Raw genomic sequence first — 20178 nt, 5'->3', positions numbered from 1 at the left:
CCTAAGTGATTTTAGGGCAGTCTGTTCCCTTCTTGATAGATTGTCACTAGGGAAAGAATAGAAGTGTTTACTCTCAATGCCGTCTATCTCACTTTTAACAGCCTCGAGGAAAAGGTCAATATTCCTAAAGGATGCCAAGTTTGGAGTAAAACGGCTTTTAGGTTTCATACTTGTTTGAGTAAGTAATGGTTGAGCTTCATTCTCATCAAGAAGGGAAATCAAAGTGTTAAGGCAGTTGGAGAGACCCAGAGAACGTACTCTCTTTTCTTTATTTAGCTCATGAAACTTATGTAATGCCAATTTTCGCACAAAAAGGTGTAAATCCTTAATCCAAGTAAATCTATCAAAAGCTGGGGTTGGTACAAAGGAAAGTCCTTTTCCCAAAATATCAAGATGAAATTCATCTAGTTGGCAAGAAGATAGATTTATTACTTGTAATTTTGGAATGCACGCTTGTGTTTCAGAGTTAAATTTTTGTAGCGTCTCCTCCATCTCCTCCCTTCCCGTCCCCGGTTCCTGGATTGAAAGCGTGTCTAATAATTCGGGAACACCTCCTGGTGGCCCACTTCTAAAAAATCAACTCCTTTCTTCAGGATGCTACGGGGGTTACTGGGATTGGGTGGGGTTGGGGTCGTGGTTTGTGAGTTTGATGATAGAATATTAGAGTCAGTATCTGACGAGTCATATTCAGACGTCAAATTGTTCTCAGAGTTCTGTCGCATACGGCGAGTTGGAAAATTATAGACATTGCCAGATTGGTAATCCCTAGAATCCCTGATGAATTTCTGATGTTTATGAAATTTAATTGAATCTTGATACCGGTCAAGGTTCAATTTGAGTTTATTTTCAAGAGATGGAAAATTTGGTTCATTTTTAAACACTGTAAGTTTCTCAATTTCCTCCCCTAATTTTAAATTGGTATTGTCCCTCCCTTCGCTCTGGATACAGAGACCGGAGCTACCACGCCCACCGCCCCGAATTGGTCCGACCTCCTGGGGAACAACTTGCCACTCTTCGGCAATTAGATCGTCTGATTGGTGGTTCCATCTGGAGGGGCGTATACTTGAACACACCGAAACGCACGTCGAGCTGCTAGTAGCCGGCGCTATGATTTCATATTAAGTTTACTTTCTTTTTATTTTCACTACCTGGGCTCTTATGGCGCTATTCATGTGTCTAATACTTTGATTATAGCTTTGAGGGATTTTGTTAGGCTGCCATGAAGCAGCAGTAAGCGGCTGTGGGTTTAGACAGTCAGTCTAGGGCGTACTAGGTTCTCATTTCAGGTTTGGATACTTCCTTTCTTTGTAAGGATAGATTTATACTGCCCTGGTTACTTTGATTATTTCACCTACCTATTATATTATTGGGTATGCTATCCCTTATGTGGTTATTTGCATTAGGGATTTTTTTCACACTTTACCTTTAGTAATAATAGGTTTTACTATGATCTATATTTCTTACCCCGCTGTTCTTTACCGTATAGGGAGGCTTCTCTTCCTTTTTCCTAGACTTCTTAGGACTTAGTTTATACGCCCTTGTCTACGTTTTCAGTCTTATCGTCTTTCCATTGACGGCACCACAACCACTGCAAGACACCTACTATCCCATTTATGCTTTTTTCTTTAGACTAAACTACTCTGTTACTTTTATACTGAGATTATTTAGGTGATTTTACTCTGATTACCTTAAGACAAATATTACCCACTTACCTTTATTTTTTACTCAGCGAAGGTACTCTACAGGTTTAGCCTACCCAGGTTTTTATCGGTGCTGGCATTTACCTTATCACGATTTACACACACTCTTTTGGTGTATTTAGCATTTATATATTTTTCTAATAACGGTTTATTTACCCATTTATGTGACGTTTTACTTTAGGAGGTATAGTCCAGTGGGTTCGACCTTCCACCTGTTTTATGTAGGTGGATTCTCTACCCCACTTTCTCTGTCTTTTAGCTTATATCTCGTTCATGTCATGCATCCGGGTACAGAAGAAAAAGGGATTAAGGGAAGGGTAACAATCAACTTTTAACTTTGACCTGTGTACCTACGTAACCTGGGCTTTGCGTATTGTGCACTCGACTTTGTTTTCACTACAGGTCCCCTTGGTCCCCGTGCCCTGTGGTCTCCCCCGTCCATTCTCCATGACCTTGGAACACCTTTATGTATTGCCTATCCCTTCTGTCCTGTCCGTCGCTCGAAAGCTTAGCCAACCGCCCCATTGGGTAAGATGTTTCTCAGATGTCCCTTGCACTCTAAATGCCATTTGCTCGTGAAGGCATATGCTATCCACCCTATTTGCTACCTCCTCTGAAGTTGCAGGTGTCTCATTTTTCCATTGTGAGGCTATCGCAATTTTGGCTGTTTTTAATATGTTTAGGGCAATTGTGGTTGCTGGGTGTCTAGTTGGGTTGGTTGCTGGTAGCATATGAAGCAAGTAGTGTTCGGGATAATGTGGTATGGTTATGACATCATCTTTTGGTTTGCTCTTGAAACATTCAAGACTTTTGCCCATTCCATGACCTCACCAAACCTGCTTCTGGCCTCTACACGACTGACATTTTTTATTTTGTCTGTTTTTAAATATAATTTTTTTCTTATTCATTTATGCCTGGAACACAAATAGGAAGAGGTGATGAGTTTTCTTTGAAAAAAAAATAATATATATATATATATATATATATATATATATATATATATATATATATGAACAGAAATAAAAGCTATAACAGCTTGGTTTATATTTAGCATAATGTAAAATTGCTAACCACTGCATTAACAAAATGTAGAAGATATACTCAAAAATAATATAAATAATTGTAAATAAATATTTATTGTAAATAAATAAAAAATAAATAAAAAGATGCATGATGGACTCTCTTGACCAACATCTGTAAAACATATTAAATATTATTAACTTGTATAAAGGTCTGATTGTAGTGAAATGAAAAGTGAACTGCAAAATTAAGGCCAAATAACTGAAAATCTCCACATCAACATAGTCACAACTTGTAGGCTAGTTTTGCCTACATTTAGCATTTCAGTCTTTAGATCTCTATAATTCAGGAATTTAACAAATAATTACCCATGTGCCAGTGCTAGAACCTGTAATAAGATTTTTTTTTTCACCTATATTCATATTTACCAGCCATCATCAGAGCTAGGATTCTTAGTTAAAGACAAATACAATAGCTAGTGATGAAAGATTTTTTTTTAAAAGTCATTTGGATTAAAAGAACACCCCATTAATTATAATTTTAACAATTTAGTAGATATACTGCCAAAGAAAACATGCGTGTGTTTTGTTCTGCATGTTTTTTGGGAGATATATTGAAAAAGAGAAAAATGCTTACAAGCGCTGCAGATTTATTATCAGCAGCCTTTGCAAACTCTACGCTCTTTACCCATCAGAGACTTTAAGCCTGTGCCACGGAATGCTCCAATCAGAGACTTCTCATTGAGAATCCTCTGTGCTGGAGTCGTGGTCGCGCAAATGCACTTACTGTCACCGCTTTCCTATTCTTCTCAGTCAGCTCTAGTGCAATCATCCCTTCAATCAACTTGAGAAAAACTATTTGGATGAACCAATATGGCACAACAATTGTCCAATTAGTGTGCAACAAAATAAATACATAAAAATTATTATATACATATTATGTTTCCATTTTACAGCACACAAAACAAACTAATGGGCTCGTCCATTGGCCATTTCGTTTGCTTTGTGATTTGGAGTCCAGATTTTCTGATGAACTGCTGATCAAAATTTGGATAAATCTTTATTAGTTTGAAACCGAATGCACAAATCGAATATTAAATGCATTTTTATGCAACTAAAATAAGCTTTGCACTACTATACTTGTGTGCATATGGTTACACGTATTGAGCCATACATTGCCCTACTTATGTCTAAATAGCAACATGTAATAAGCTTTGCATAAATACATGCGTACATGTATGAGTAACAGCAATGAAAAGGCACCAATAAGATCCAAAAACTAGCTGTTGATAGACTTAGGTTTCTGCAGTTTTTCTTGAAACAGAAAAAGTTAATAGTCTCAGACAATGGTGGTTTTCTTCACTAAACAATTGCAGTGAATTGAAAACAATTGCAAAATGTAGCCACGAATAGTTGATTTGGAATATTTCAAGAACTCTAGTTTTAGAGACAGCTTGCATATTTTTCAAGAGAACGTTGAATTAAACTAAAATTAAGTAATTAAAAAGAGCAGCATGTGATCGCTACCAGCTGGGGATGTAACTTCCACTAATCTCTTGCAGACCAGGACATTTATTCCCCATCACTGCTATGAGATCAGGGAGTCACACAGCAGAGTAGCAGTCAAATAATGCATGGAGGAGTTCATTGTATGTAAAATGTATGGGCAGAGGCTGCAAATCTAAACTATAAGAGTGACATGTGGATGACATCACCTCGATAAATTAAGGATTAATATACACAATATTAACTCACTTCATGGGGCATCTATCCTCCTATAGAGCTCTCTGCAACTATCCCAGAGTTCCCAGCTCAATATGCTAATGAGCACAGACCCTTAGCATGATTATTCAATTTTCTATGCCCAAGAAGGACTTTTCAAAAGTAGAACTTGCAATCTGCAGGTGATGCATAAAAGTCATTTTTATATTTGCACGCCGGAAAGTTTTATCGTGTATATACACAAGGCCGAATTTACAGGTCAGGTGCCTGAAGGTACAAATGTATTTATTTAGCTCTAAGAAGCTTTATTGAAGAATTTAGTTTTATACAAAAAGAATGACATATATTTGTTGCGATATACATGGAGAAACATAAGGTGCAAATAAGTTCAACAAGACAACAGTACAGGATAAGGTTACCTCAGTTACAATGGGCGACATGTTTAAATGCATAACAAACTACATGATATAAAATATACTTTATAGTTGTTAGACCTATTAGGTATACATCAGAATGTTGACAGTGAGGGAGCATTGTTACAGAAATTCCGATAATGTAAATGGCATAAATGTTATCCATACTCAAACATGATACTGTGTAGTTTGTTGGCTTAAGAACCTCCTATGGGGTTAAGTTGGGCAGTGTTAGGAGTGGAGTGGGTCTCGCTCATATAAATATCCCATGGCTCTCATATAACAGAAGTCTTATGTATTTCTTTAGATGAAGATTTTTTTTTCATATGCCTATGCCCGGTTTCTAGCCACTTGGCCATACATAGAGGTCATAGGAAGGTCAGAGGCAGAGGGAGATGCCTATTAGATCTTAGATAGTGATGATAATGTGCATCCATGAAATTTGGAAAACTATGTTACGACTCGTCAAGGATTTGTCCTCTGGCCTCTGGAAATTGTAGGAGCAGCATGCACAGAGGGGTAAAGGGGAAACTCAACCCTCTGATAGAGCGTATTCACGAATTAACACTTCTCCAAAAGTGGGGTCACTAGGTCGCATGACCACCATATGTGATACATGGAGCCTGTTGCTCCAACATTTGGAAGACTGTTTAGGATCTAAATGGACCATAAGTCATATTCACTCCTATTCTTTGCAGATTAAGCAGGAGAATAGTATATCAAATTGCAGACTTTTATTGGCAAACATTAGATAAAATAAACATGAAACAGTCTGAATCAGAAACTGATTTTGAACAATATAAAGAAAAAAGAAAGCAGCCCTTGATAAATAAATTAGGTTGCTTCACCTTACAAATGTATTAGCCAATTAGTAGTAGGAAAACAAACAAAGTTCATGGCAGATTGTTTAAATGTAAAAAAAGTAACAGAAAATTGGGATTTACCCAAATCTGGAGGTAAATCAGTGATTCCTGCATAAAACAATTCCCATATAGAAACAACAAACATACCGACTTCAAAACTGTCTGGCTGTATCTGAGTGCAAAATAGAGAGTTCATTTAGCTTTCAGCAGCTGAGTTGGAAACAAGGTGAGTATAAGGATCCAATTTGTAGATTTTGAAAGGAATTCCAAAGTGAGGTAAATGGAAAACCAGTTCTGAGTTGAGCTGGAGATTCTGAGAGCTGAAAAAATAGTTAGTAGAAACTAGCAAGGCACATGAGCATAACATATTGGTGTCAGCTCATCAAGAGTGCCCAGGTTCAGTGACAGGCTGTCTATTATTAAGAGTGCCCAGGTTCAGTGACAGGCTGTCTATTATTAAGAGTGCCCAGGTACAGTGACAGGCTGTCTATTATTAAGAGTGCCCAGGTACAGTGACAGGCTGTCTATTATTAAGAGTGCCCAGGTACAGTGACAGGCTGTCTATTGTTAAGAGTGCCCAGGTACAGTGACAGGCTGTGAACTTAAGAGAAAGAACAGAATTATTTAAAGAGACAATAAAATTAAAATACATGTTCTGGACACTGATCTTGACAGTACCATATATCATTTATAAGCAGAGTTACCATATCCACCACATTTTCCGGGACACATATAATTTTGTCAAGTGTTTGAAAATGCCTGAGAAGGGTTGTCCTGCAATATGTATAATACATATTCTGCAGGATTTCTCATTGCCTAATTAATTAATCTAATACATCTTCCCAATTCTACATACAGGGCAACCCTTTGCATGTGCTGCCCATCAATATGTATACATAGAAACATAGAATGTGACGGCAGATAAGAACCATTCGGCCCATCTAGTCTGCCCAATTTTCTAAATACTTCCATTAGTCCCTGGCCTTATCTTATACTTAGAATAGCCTTATGCCTATTCCATGCATGCTTAAACTCCTTCACTGTGTTAAGATCTACCACTTCAGCTGGAAAGATATTCCACGCATCCACTACCCTCTCAGTAAAGTAATACTTCCTCATATTATTTTTAAACCTTTGACCCACTAATTTAACACTATGTCTTCTTGTTGTGTTAGCTTTTCTTCTTTTTTTTTTTTTTTTAAATTCTTTATTTTTGTTGTGCAGATTAATACAGTGATGCCTGCAATGCCACGACAGCAGAAGCAAGCAAGTCTTATTCAACATAACAACAACATGGCATTTGGAAAATCAGCACATTTTTCAGTATTAGTAATTAGACAGGCAAATATGTCTTAGCAAGTAACTGAAACTAGACAAACAGGCATTGCATAACGTTTAGACTTAAGTTTCATATTCTGAAAAACCACTGGGTCGCAATCAACTGTACGGGCACCTTACCACTTGTGCATAGAGCATATTATGCTAGTTAGCGAACAAGACATTGTATGTGCCAATGAGTAGTAGAAAATGGTTGAGTAAGTAGCTCATTATATTAGCTGTCATGTGGAGTACTCGTGATGCTATTAGGCGCTAGACAGAAAAGAAAAGTGCTAGTATGGCATAAAATAAAATAAAAGCTTGTGTCTTTTTTTTTTTTTTTTTTTTTTTTTTCCCATGCAAACAGGAAGAATTTATTAGAAAAATATGTTTTCTCAATCTGACAATGAACATTTGCTGTATGCACTACTGCTTACTTAATGTCATAAATTAGTTATACTTATTGTTTTTTAGTATAGGCGTTTACCAGTTACAACACTCATAGCATTATCAATTGGACACACACTGCCAAGCACTAAAACAGGAAAAAAAAACAATATCTTAGCTTTAATTGTAATATATAAATATTTGAAAACTCAGAAATTATGTAATATTTAACAGCGCCATGCCATAGAATAGGATATGCATTGCATACCTAAAGCCCAAACCAAATCCGGAACTTTGACTTCTATGAACTTAATCATTTGTCAGATTTTGAGATACCGAAGCAGAACTAACTCCAGTAATCAACAAGAGAGATTGAATAAAACCAGCCATCTTCTACCTTGTGGAAGGTCAATGCAAAATGGTTATGTTGTATCTTAGTGATGTGTAATATAGTGCTTGGGATACATTCCTTCTGAACTAAATGCTTCTTATAATGTCAGATCGTTAAATAAGTTCCTCATGGTAGAGTTTTACTGAGTTCTTGGAGCATCCAACGATTGTCCTTAATTTTATCTCTCAGACAAGTGTATTCCTGCACCAACTCTTCAAATTCAGGGCCCAGGAACTCATATGAAGATAGAATCTGTTGGGACATGGCTAAATCATGCTTCTCAGTCTTCGCAGCTGCTTCCAGGCTGGCCCTGATTTTTCTGTGAACTTCAAGTTTTTCAGAGGTATATGTGTCTGTAAGTACCTGCAGCTCCTCCATCCGAAGTTTAAGGAACAATGCGTTACTTTTTGCCTCCAAGTACTCTGCATTTATACGATCAATGTCAGACTGAGCTTGCAGGCGCAGCCCTGAGGCAGCCTCTTGCATGAGCAAAAGGCAGCGTAGCAAGACCACATGGTGGGTGGTCCGTATAGTCCTCAGCTGACCGTCTATGGAGGGACCTGGATGCTGCTTGCTGTTGCTCCGGTCTGGCTGGGAGCTGTTGTGTTCCCGGGGTGAAGTGTGTTTGCAGGCAGCCCCAGCGCGTTGAGGAGCCGGGTTGGATCCTCTCCCGCCGAGAGGGCTAGTACTGAATCTCCATGGGGCACCACTAGTGTGCCAGATGCTCTCCATTTGTACCGGATGCTGTGGTCTCTCAGGGCCCTGGTGATCGATTGGAACTTGCGCCTCTCTACCAGGACTGTAAAAGGTAAGTCATCAAATATTTTTATGTGGTGGTTCTCCACGGTCACAGCGGCCTGGTTTCTTGAGCGGGATAGGAGGGCTGTTTTGACGGAAATGTCCCGTGTGACTACAATGGCGTCTCGTGGAGCATCTGCAGGGGCAGTGGGGGCCTTTCTGATCCGGAACACCGACATCAAAGGCTGCTCACCCTTGTCTGCTCGTACCCCTAGTGTTACCGCCACCTTAGTGGCAAAGTCCATCAGGGCAGCTTGATTCACGGACTCCGGTATTCCTCGTAGTCTGATATTTCTCCTGCGGTGCCTGGCTTCCAAGGAGGCGACCGTTTTCGAGAGTCTTTCAATCTGTAGAGACATAGTGGCCACTTGTGTTTGGGTCTCAGCTAGTCGGCCGTCTCGTTCACCTTCTCGGGATTCAGCCTCATCCATGCGGTGTGTCAGGGTGCCGATCTCCGTTTGTATCACTGCGAGGTCGGCTTTCCACACCGTCCGCAGGTCCAGAAGCAGGCGTTTAATGTCCCCTTTGGTTGATGTGTCAGCATCTGAGTCAGCCCTCTGGTGTATGCCGCTGTTTGTCTGCGGGGCCACCGCGTTTTCCTCCCCCTCTGAGCTGCCTGAGGTACTTGAGCCTCGTGGTCTGCTGGGGGCCATCTTGGTCTGGGCCTGAGGCCGCGGCCCGTCGAAAGACCTGCGGATATCGGTCTGATGGAGGTCCTCTGCGTAGGCTAATTTGCGGTGTTTGCGCCCCATCTTGGTATTGGAGGTATGGGTTGCTAGTCAGCACTATTTCTGCTCTTTTTTGTGGCTTTTTGGGCTATTTTCGGGTCTATGCGGCGGGAGCTCTGCACAGGCACGTCTGGTCTCTTACTCAGCTGGCCACGCCCCCCTTCTTCTTTTAAATATAGTCTCCATCTTTACTATGTTGATTCCCTTTATGTATTTAAATGTTTCTATCATATCCCCCCCGTCTCGTCTTTCCTCCAAGCTATACATGTTAAGATCCTTTCCTTGTAAGTTTTATCCTACAATCCATGAACCAGTTTTGTAGCCTTTCTCTGAACTCTTTCTAAAGTATCAATATCCTTCTGAAGATACGGTCTCCGGTACTGCGTACAATACTCCAAGTGAGGTATCACCAGTGTTCTGTACAATGGCATGAGCACTTCCCTCTTTCTACTGCTAATACCTCTCCCTATACAACCAACCATTCTGCCAGCATTTCCTGCTTCTCTATTACATTGTCCGCCTACCTTTAAGTCATCCAAAATAATTACCCCTAAATCCCTTTCCTCAGATGTTGAGGTTAGCACTCTATCAAACATTCTGTACTCTGCCTTTGGGTTTTTACGTCCAAGATGCATTATCTTGCACCTGTGCACATTAAATGTCACCTGCCACAACTCTGACCTTTTCTAGTTTACCTAAATCATTTCCTAAATCATCTTAGTATCATCAGCAAAAATACATACCTTATTATCAAGACCTTCTGCAATATCACTAATAAAAATATCAAAGAGAATGGGTCCAAGTACAGATCCCTGAGGCACCCCACTGGTGACAAGACTATGCTTCGAATATACTCCATTAACTACAACTTTCTGTTGCCTGTCACTTAGCCACTGCCTTACCCATTCAAAAATATTGGAATCCGAATGTAAAGATTTGAAGATGCAGTTTATTGATAAGCCTTCTATGTGCAACAGAGTCAAAAGCCTTACTGAAATCTAGGTAAGCAATGTCAATTGCACCACCCTGATCTATTATTATCTATATGTTACCCAATTAAAAAAATCAATATGATTAGTTTGGCATGATCTCCCTGAAGTAAGCCCATGCTGTCTCTGATCTTGAAATCCATGTGATTTGGTTTCCATTACTTTCCCAACGACTGAAGTATGGCCTGTAGTTGCCCGACTCCTCGCTAATACCTTTCTTGTGAATGGACACAACATTCACGAACTTCCAAGGTTTAGGCTTTAAATGCTTAAAGCTGGGACTAAGTAATGAGTTAGTTTAGGTTTTGTGATGGGTAACATTTAAGGTTAGGGAAAAAGGGGTGTTTACAGTACAGACATGTTTGACGGCTTATCTGCAAAGTACATACCCTACTCTGATTGATAGCAGAAGTGCAGGAACTGTTATACAGCGTGAGTCACTCAATGTTGCCCTTGCTCCTCATGGGTGAGAGGTTACTAGTGGACAGATAGGAAGTGATCCCTTCCACTTCCTGTCCAGTCTCACACACAGACACTAGAGGAGCTGGAACAGCACTGAGTTTTATACCCTATAACTGTTTTACTATCAAATATAGGAGGCTAACTGGGATACAGAGGACACTGGCCAAGGCTTCTGGTACATATTTCCCTTCACCAGCCCTCCTAAGCTCCTAAAAAGCCCATTAAAGTGCTATAACTGGGCGTTCCCTAAAGGACAGGCGCTTATAGACATGTGTCTACTCTGCCTTAGATATGTATATCTGTATGTCTGTCTGTCTATCTATAAAACTTGCTTTTTCCCACAGAAATTTCACATTTGCAGTGCTGTTACTACTACAAGATATCCTGGGTGGGCATGTGCAGTTTAACAAAGAACCGCTGTTTGCGTCATTATTCCACTTTAAACATGGATGTCTTAGAGTTTGTCTGCTGTATACAACAGCTTTGAAACACAACTCAGGAAGAGGTGCATGGCCAGTGAACCTCTCAAGGACAGCTATTTTATTGTTAACGCAACCTATCAGCATGAGGTTGGTTACTGGCTTGCTATTGAGGCTTGGTGTTACTTGCGGAGCACAAACCAAGAAAGTTATGGTGGGAGAAAAAAGTGATTGATAACTGCTTCCACCTTAAGTCAGTGGATAGTCAATACATTGTTAAACCCAGACCTGCATACATGATAAGGGTGATGTCAATTGAATATATATGTAAGCACATCAATGTGTTTTAAAACAAAGCTTTTTATGAAAATGCATGGGCTATAACGCATTCTCCATTTAGGCAATTACCAATGTTAAGGATTTCCTGGTTTGCGATGCTATTTTACATTACAATCTGGATTTTTAAATACTGATTTTCTGTTTCCATCCATTTATCACTATATAATAAAGAAAAAAACGGTTCGATGATGAGCCCATTAGAGTCTATTCGCAAAGTCCAACTTCCTTTTGTTGTATGAGTTTTGGATTTTTACCTGAGGATTTCTGTAATTAGAGGAGCTGAGTACCAACATTAGCCATTTGTAGAATTATTTAACATTTCCTTGTATCCAGCCTGTAAGCCCTTCAGGCCCAGTGAGCCTGGAAAGCTGAGTGTGATATTTTTTTTTCATTCTGCCATTAAGTTTCAACGAACACTAATGTCCTGGGGCTTTTGCAGCTGTGCGCGGTACTCTAAATGTTTTTATTGCATTTGAAAATCATCATTGAAAGCAGATTGTGCAAAGAAACTGTCAATTGTTAGATACATCTTTCATTAATTTGTTGACTTGGTGTATTGATATGCCAGTTTTACATGATATTTCTGTCACAATATCTCTACATAACGCCAAATGATTGTAACAGTCATACTACCATAAATCGCATTCTCTCACAAGCTCCCATTATTTTTTTACTAAACTGTATATAATTTGATGAATTTAGGCTAAGACGTGAAATATAAAGGAATGCAACATTTCTGTTTAATTCTAATTGTACCATAACCAATGCATAACATTGTAATGGTTATAGTGCATTAGCGTCTGAGGGTAATGTCCCCTCTTTATGTTTTACCAGGATTTGGTGCCTACTATCTGTTCCTTGCTGTAGCAAGGAAGTATATGCCTCCATTAGGCATCCATCTCTGGACACCAACGATAGGCACACCATTGGATGCCACCCATAGACTCTTCATTCTATAAAGTTATGGTACTTAGAGAGCTCCTTTAAAAATGGCAAATCTGGGTTTCAGCTTACCAGTTAGTGAATAAACTCTCTTAGGATCTATTGGATGAAGACGAATTGTGTTTCTTATCCATTGCACACATAAAAATAAAATAGCTCAGTCACATCATAACAATTTTATCCCTATGCCGGAAAGGGAGTTTTCTATAAGTTGAAGAAAGATTTTTTTATTTTTTTTTTATTAAAACCTAGTGGGAAAAAATGTTGCCTGATGTGAGCTTAAGATGGGTTCTTGAAGTCAGCCCACTCATTGTGCTATCAACAAACCTCACCGTAAAAATAGAAAGCAACTTAATTCAAAAGGTTAGATGAAGTCTTCTTAAAAACTAATAATACCTACATTAATAAATATTTACCTTTCTGCTAAATTCTAGGTTGCAAGAATAAGAGAGCAAAAGAAAACAGCAAAAATATAAATCATAAACAAAATAAATACAAATAATATGGTACGATCCAAATAACTAGTGTCTCCTTACAACCTGTCATGTCATAAACTTCCGTATGTCTTTCCTTGCCCAAGTTGGGGAAAAATAATTTAGAATGGATGCCTATTGCAAAGGATCTGCAAATACTGGCACACAGTGAATGGACATGTTTTGTAAATAAGAGTCTTGTGATGGGACACCAAAGACTTGATATAAGGTTCTCAATAATTATGAAAAAATTGAAAATACTTTGTTCTTTGCACTGGAAAGCCTCAACTCACTCTAATTTAAATGCATAGTTCAGATTGGAGAAACATAACCCCAGGGTGGCTTTGTCTGGTGGGATTCAGTTGTGGTGAATGGTCTTCCTGGCAGCCACCAAGCCCATTTAAACACTGGGGAAAATACCCAAATCTTGCTCTTTTTTAATGGAACATTCTAGCATTATAAATACAATAATTTATAAGGCTGGTGTATTGGGTAGTCTTCTGTGCCCTCTTTTTCAATCCAATACATAAAGTGTTAACTTACCAGTAAGGCAGGTGTGAGAGTCCCTTGCCGCAGCTTAACTCTGACTGCTTGGAGCTTATTGGACCAATCTGATGCTTCTTATAGTTATGTGTGTTTGAAAGATTTTTTTTTTTTTTTTGACAAATCGTATGTTTGATCTGTTTCAGCAATGTTAAGTTTACTGTATGTCCATTGCAAAGTTTGGGCTTATAATCTTCATGAAAACATACAGAACATCTAAACAAGACAATAACAAATTACCAATTTCCCAGTTTGATCTCAAAGCTATCTTATATGAGACAGACTTCAAATTACTTAACTAGTCTCACTCAAACGTATTCCTTTAGTACAGTGTGGATAATATGTTTACACATTTACTTCAGTGCTATATCAGCTCACGTTTTGTTATGTCTAACAAATGATATTTTAGAACATAGGTCAAACCATTTCCTGTACTGAACACAATGAGTAGCTGCACAACGTCAGGGCTTCAGTTTATTTGACGGGACTGTGTTTGTTTTACTGAAGCAGATCACAAAGCCTCACATTTTCCATATTTGGTAGAGGTCAAGCAGAGTGTGTGGTCGAAAGTTGCCGAGCCAGCATCGCAACTAAACAAGATTTGCAGGTAGGCCAACAATTTGCTAAAGCTGTGCCAGGGATTGTGAGGAAATCAGGATCTGCGATCATTGGAACTCTACAGGCGCTCAAAAGATATTTAGGTTTTTTGGCACTAGTGTTATTTGAAAAGTAATCATGGGACTGCTGGGTGGGAATCTGGAGAATGTAATGTTGAACTTCATAGCAAGCCTTTGTTTTCCTTAAAGAACTATTTTTTTTTTTTTGGTCTGTGCATGTTTACCTGTAAATAACTGTTCAACAAATTTAACAGTAATAATGTAACTATATATCTAATTGATTCTGTTGTAATCCTGATGTAATCCTGCAACTTCTGGGGAAAAAAAAGAACACATTACATTTATATATATATATAGCCACTTTGGACATGTACGGCAGAGTTGATAGCTAGCTAGACAGACAGATAAGAGGACAAATCCATAGACAAGCATGTAATTAGTCTCAGTATGCTTTGAGATCCACAAACATTTACCTAGGTGTGTTTGCAGGGCTTCGAACCGTTGAACTATTCACTGTTTCTCTGCCTGGTGTTCTTTACGCCAGGCTGACATGCCCCCTCAGTGGGTGGGCATAGCAACTTCACAATTGAGCCTGCCCATTATGTGTTTCACCAGTGATATAGGTCACTTGCAACGCTGTCTTAAATATGTTAATTGTATTATTTTGGTAGATTTATAGCCAAAATAGCACATTTGTCTGAAGTATTTCTAAGTATTTATGACTGATATAAAGGGTCACATTAAGCAATACAAACACTCCATCCTACTGACGCGCTTATGTTTCAAAGACCCTTTCCCAGCAGCCAATCATCTTAAGAATGTTTAAAGGATTACTCCAGCCACCATGGTCAATTCTGCTATTAGAAGTGGTCATGGTTGTAGGAATGTGCATGTGAAACACTGCTGATACAGAGTAATCTGCACTTTTGTGGTGTGGCTTAGTTGCACCCCTGGCACATGTGACTTAGGCAGCCTGGAACTCTGGCTGCCTAATGTTGATTCTGCGCAGATTTACGTCTGTTGTCTCTGTACGCTGGTGACGGATGTAATGTGCTTTTCTCTCTGGGAGCGTGCTTGCAAGGGCAAGCCTTTTTCTCCCCTCAAACTTTTAGTTGAGACCTCCCACAATACCATACTCATCTCATGTCAGAAGATCTGGACAAACAACTAATTCCCAGATAATTTGGAACTTCAACTGCCATGATGCTTTGCCGGCCTTTGAATTGCAAAGCATCATACAAATCGCAGTTCTACAACATCTGGGTAGCTATCGTTTGCCCAGCCATACCGTACAGTGTTCGAGACCAAACCTCAGAGTCAGTAGTGATTTATCAACATCATAGTGATTACATATTTTATCTTTGAAATATTTGGATGGAATTTTTCCTTTTTTCGCCTTTTTCGCCTTTTATATTATCGTCCCCCTTACTTTACAACATATTTTAATTGTTTATAAATTTTGTTTTAAAATATTGTATTGATGTGCCTTTATAAAAAAAAAAATGTTCAATAAAATAATTTGAAAATGGAAATAAATATTTGTGAAAATATTTTATTTTAATTTTACCAGAAAAAGAAATTCAAACAAATAATTATTAAGCATCACCTAATGACTTTTCTCTTTTTCTTTTTTAAAGATGGAAACATCTCACCAATGACTGGTACCACTATAACCTACGATGTGGTAAGTAGTTTGATGGAATTACTATAATATAAGAGAAATTTATAATACATCGCAATGGAGCTGATCTGTTCAGGTGAAGGTGTGTGTTGTCATGACACTATATATATATATGTGGCTAAAGGGAAATATTGAGCAGTTCTACACATGATTCTAGTATCTAGCGTACCTCCCAAATTTTCCTATTTTGGGCCCTAATACCTCTTTCCATCAGTTCCATCCTAATGCCCCTATTTGTCCATTTGAAATGTTAGTAGAAATGATCTAGCACAAGCATGTCAAACTTGCGGCCCAGATCTTTGCGGCCCAGCGAGCTGCGAGTTTAAAATGCTTACTAAGGCAGAGTAGGCACCTGTTCTCCTTACATTGCAGGTGCCTACTAAAATTTAGCCTGGCGGCAGCGAGGGAGCTCATTCTTCCTGCTCTTCACTGCTACTCACGCGCACCCTCTGAAGTGATGCCGGGTGCCGACATCACCAAACTGCATGCGTGAGGGAGCAATGAGGAGCAGGTAGGAGTCCTCCCGAGAGAAGATCCCCACTGGACCCCAGGAGAAGCCCCAGACCAGCTCCCAAAGGTTGGGAAAAATAAATAAAATATTGTGAGTGTGTGCAAGAATGTGTAAATGTGAGTGTGTGCGTGTGTGTCTGTCAGTGTGCGTGTGTCTGTAAGTGTGTGTCTGTCAGTGAGTGAGTGTGTGTCTGTCAGAGAGTGTGTGTGTGTCTGTCGGAGAGTGTTTGTGTATCTGTCAGTGTGTGTCTGCGTGTATGTCAGTGTGTGTCTGTCTGTCAGTGAGTCAATGAGTGTGTGTGTGTGTCTGTCAGAGAGTGTGTATGTGTCTGTCAGTGAGTGAGTGTGTGTGTGTGTGTCTGTCAGTCAGTGAGTGTGTGTCTGTCAGAGTGAGTGTGTCTGTCTGTCAGTGAGTGTGTCTGTTAGTGAGTGAGTGTGTGTCTGTCAGTGTGTGTGTCTGTCAGTGAGTGTGTGTTGGTCAGTGTTGCGATGGCCGCAGCTTGACAGTGGCACGTAATGCCACGTCACATTTTGACGTGACGTCAACGTGCTCCACCTTCACAGGGTTTCAAGGAGTAGCGGAAGGATTGGCTTTGGCACAGGGTGTGGACCGTGCCATTGGGGGTATAACAGAGGCTGGACTCCGGAGTTGCATACTGGCAGCGGCAATGTGAGTTGAGTCTGCTTGTTGGCAAATATTGTTTTTTTTAAACAAGGACCAGGGTTTAGTAGAAAGGGGTGCTGGGATTTAGTATAGAGGGGGGACTGGGATTAACTATAGTGGGTGGAACTGGGGTTTAGTAGAGGGGGATGCTGTTTTTTTTTTTTATACATACTGTACTTTTCAAAACAAACCTAAGTTTCTATGAAAATTTAAGTTGTTTTTTTTTGCAAGCCCACATAAACTTAAACCTTGTTTATTTGGCCTGTGCTAGCCTTTGAGTTTGACATGCTTGATCTAGCATCTACTTATCACAGCTCATTAGAAAATCCAGCCATCCAACCTTAACATTTAGCAAAAGGTAATTATTTGCACCAGAATGTTAGCAACATCAAGTATGATGTAGATACCATGGAACCACGCAAATAATATAAAAATCATGAAACAATAGGAATAAGAGGGGAGAAATGTGTTTATTCACCAAAGAGTGAAATGTGCCAGCTTCACAAAATGTAGGCCAATATAGCGTAACAATTTTACTACCCTATATGGGTCTGTTATTTGCACGTCAACGATTAACAGCCACATGTCAGTCTTTAATAAACAAGACCTATTTTACTTGTGTCGTGATAGAATTGATTTAGCAGCCTTAGAGTTTTTCACAAAGCAGTAAGGCCATTCTTGATGCCATACTGAACATTTGGCGTCAGAAACACATTCGCTTGCATACATTTTGGCAGCAATAAGAACCATAATCAAGTTTCAGTAATGCATATCATCCTAGCTGTATATTTACTGGCAATGTCATTAGCATAAGGTATAAATTACATTTTAATGCACACCTGCAGTTTACTTTGTCATCCACACCTTTCGTGAATGACAAGTCCACTTTCAAATTCCAGAGCAGAGTCGAAATCAGGTACAGATGGTCCTGTTTAAAAAAAAAAAAGTCTGCCTTGTATCTTCAATCAACAAGCAGCTGCAGGCGCTGCTAATATCTAGATGTATTGTATTGTCCCATTTAGTTTATACGTGTACAAGCAAACGTTCAATGGATTCCTCCTGGTAACATACATAAACATAATAAATGATAAAGGATCAAAAATGCATTGAATGTGCAAAAATATTAGCAATTTCTCTTTCCTTCATTCTCAAATAGGAATGGGACAAATCCCAAAATGAGAAAAGAGAACATTTGTAGTTTTCACTTCTGATTAAAGTTTGTGAGGAAAATAATCTAAAATTCAATGTTTTTATATTTGTTACCACTGTTAACCTCTTCCAGGAAATAATACCATAATTCCACCGACATTAAACAGTCATAGAATGTTATCGCAGTAGAGCATGTATACAAATCCTAAATGGCCCACTCTATGTAGACATGTTCAGTAACAGTCATGACAACCAGGGAAAACCAGAACATTGGGTGAGTTCCATGACAACCAGGGAAAACCAGAACATTAATAAATGTTCCTACAGAGAAGAGTCCTTGGCAGGTTAATGGTTTGGGGCCAGTTTGGGGCCAGTTTGGGGCCCTCTTTTCATTCTTCCCAAATGTATGGTGAAAGAGGCCAAGTACATTCACGGCTCTAGGTCCCCTGTCTAACCCCTGGGCCCTATCCAGCTGCTTAAGGTCACCCTATGGTTAATAATGCTCTGTGTGCGAGATAGATGAATATAACTAGAGAGGCAAATGAAAAAATATAAGGGCAGTATACTAGAATGTATCATTAACTGGATGCCTAAAGGAACACTAGAGTATAAGGAATACAAATGTGTGTTCCCAATGTTATAATGCCCTAGTCATCGTTTAGGTGACCTGGCCAGTCTGCCAGGGTTATTCTGCTCCATTTCTTTGGCTAAGATCATCGAGATCGATTATATCGGCCAATCCAGTGCTTCCCCAATGCTTTCCCATTGGAAGGCTAGTGTGCATGCATGGGAAACTGCTATGCCAATCAGATGGTCTCTGTATGACAGCCACTAGTGGCAGCTTAACCTTACAATTAAAGCATTGCCATTCTTGCAGAACTCCAACTCCAAGGGTTAAAATACAGGGATATGGCACCGAGACCACATCATTGACATTAAGTGGTCTGGGTGCCTATAGAGTCATTTTAAGCATAAGAAGAGTACTAGAGGTAATGATTTTAACTGATTTCTGATTTAAGACGCAGCCGGTGTACTAGGATATGTACAGTAGCACTGTCTGATTGTACGTTTTGCAAAAAAAAAAGAGAAAAGAATGAGGTGAATGCATAGTATAAGCGTTTAACTGTGGAATACTGACGTGTGGTTTGGCTGGATATACATAAATGCTAGGATTTGAACCTGAAAAGTGATCCCAAAGCACGGGATTATATACATTATACAACTTTTTTCCAAAAATCATGAGGTGCTGCTTGCTGCTTTTATTTCATTGGCAGCTAAAAGTGTTCATGTCCTTAGAACAGTCGTGTTTAGAAGGGAGAAAAATGAATAGACAAGCCTTTAAAATGATCCATCCCTGCGCTGGGAATACAACATTGAAATTCTCCTATAAGGTCTCAATCTTTTTCATGTGATGCGCAGTTCCTTCTAAATGGATATTAAATTCTTAGAAAGTGACATCACAATCCAGTTCAGTCCTGGCACAGTAAAGGCACACTTTGCATGCTTCTCATCCTCTCTGTTTAATCACGCTATGCTGATTAACAGCTTCAAGCCTGTTTTTTGTTTGTTTTGAAGGGGCATTCTAGACACCAGAACCACTACAGTTTAATAAAGTGGTCCTGGGGCAAAGAGCCTGAAAAAAAAGTTTATTTTTACACAACTTCTTGTGGGTTGTCAGTTGGATAGCTACTATAGGTTCTTTGTGTTCTGCTTTTTTTCCCTTGGTGTATTGATATAAGCTCTGTTTGTTTGAAGGTATACTGAGGATTTGAAGGTATACTGAGGATTTGAGGGTACTTAATTACTTATTTGACCTTTTTTTAGTTTATGTGGTTTTATTGGAATTTTTAGGAATGTGTCATAATAGAGTGTTCTTGATGTCACTGAATGAAACACACATATTTAATCTTGCACAGTCTACTCCATGAATCATCTTTCTATAATCAAAAGGCCTCAATTTAATATTAATGGATACACTTTTCAAACGATTCAATAGATTTGGATACATTTTTTTTTTTTAAATTATTTTTCCAAAATATTAAATTAGCAAAT

General features: G+C 39.1%; 1 long non-coding RNA gene across 1 annotated transcript in view; it reads left to right on the top strand.

Annotated features, from left to right (window-relative positions):
• LOC134602976 (uncharacterized) overlaps positions 1-20178 on the top strand; it is a 349205-nt gene that overhangs the window by 77264 nt on the left and 251763 nt on the right. The window contains exon 3 of the long non-coding RNA XR_010090449.1: positions 15760-15806. This is a non-coding gene — a long non-coding RNA (uncharacterized LOC134602976). The remainder of the gene's footprint in view (positions 1-15759; positions 15807-20178) is intronic.

This window comes from Pelobates fuscus, chromosome 1, assembly GCF_036172605.1.
Source record: "Pelobates fuscus isolate aPelFus1 chromosome 1, aPelFus1.pri, whole genome shotgun sequence".
NCBI classification, from domain to species: Eukaryota; Metazoa; Chordata; class Amphibia; order Anura; family Pelobatidae; genus Pelobates; species Pelobates fuscus.
The sequence above is the reverse complement of the archived record's forward strand: the minus strand, read 5'-3'. Positions and strand labels throughout refer to the sequence as shown.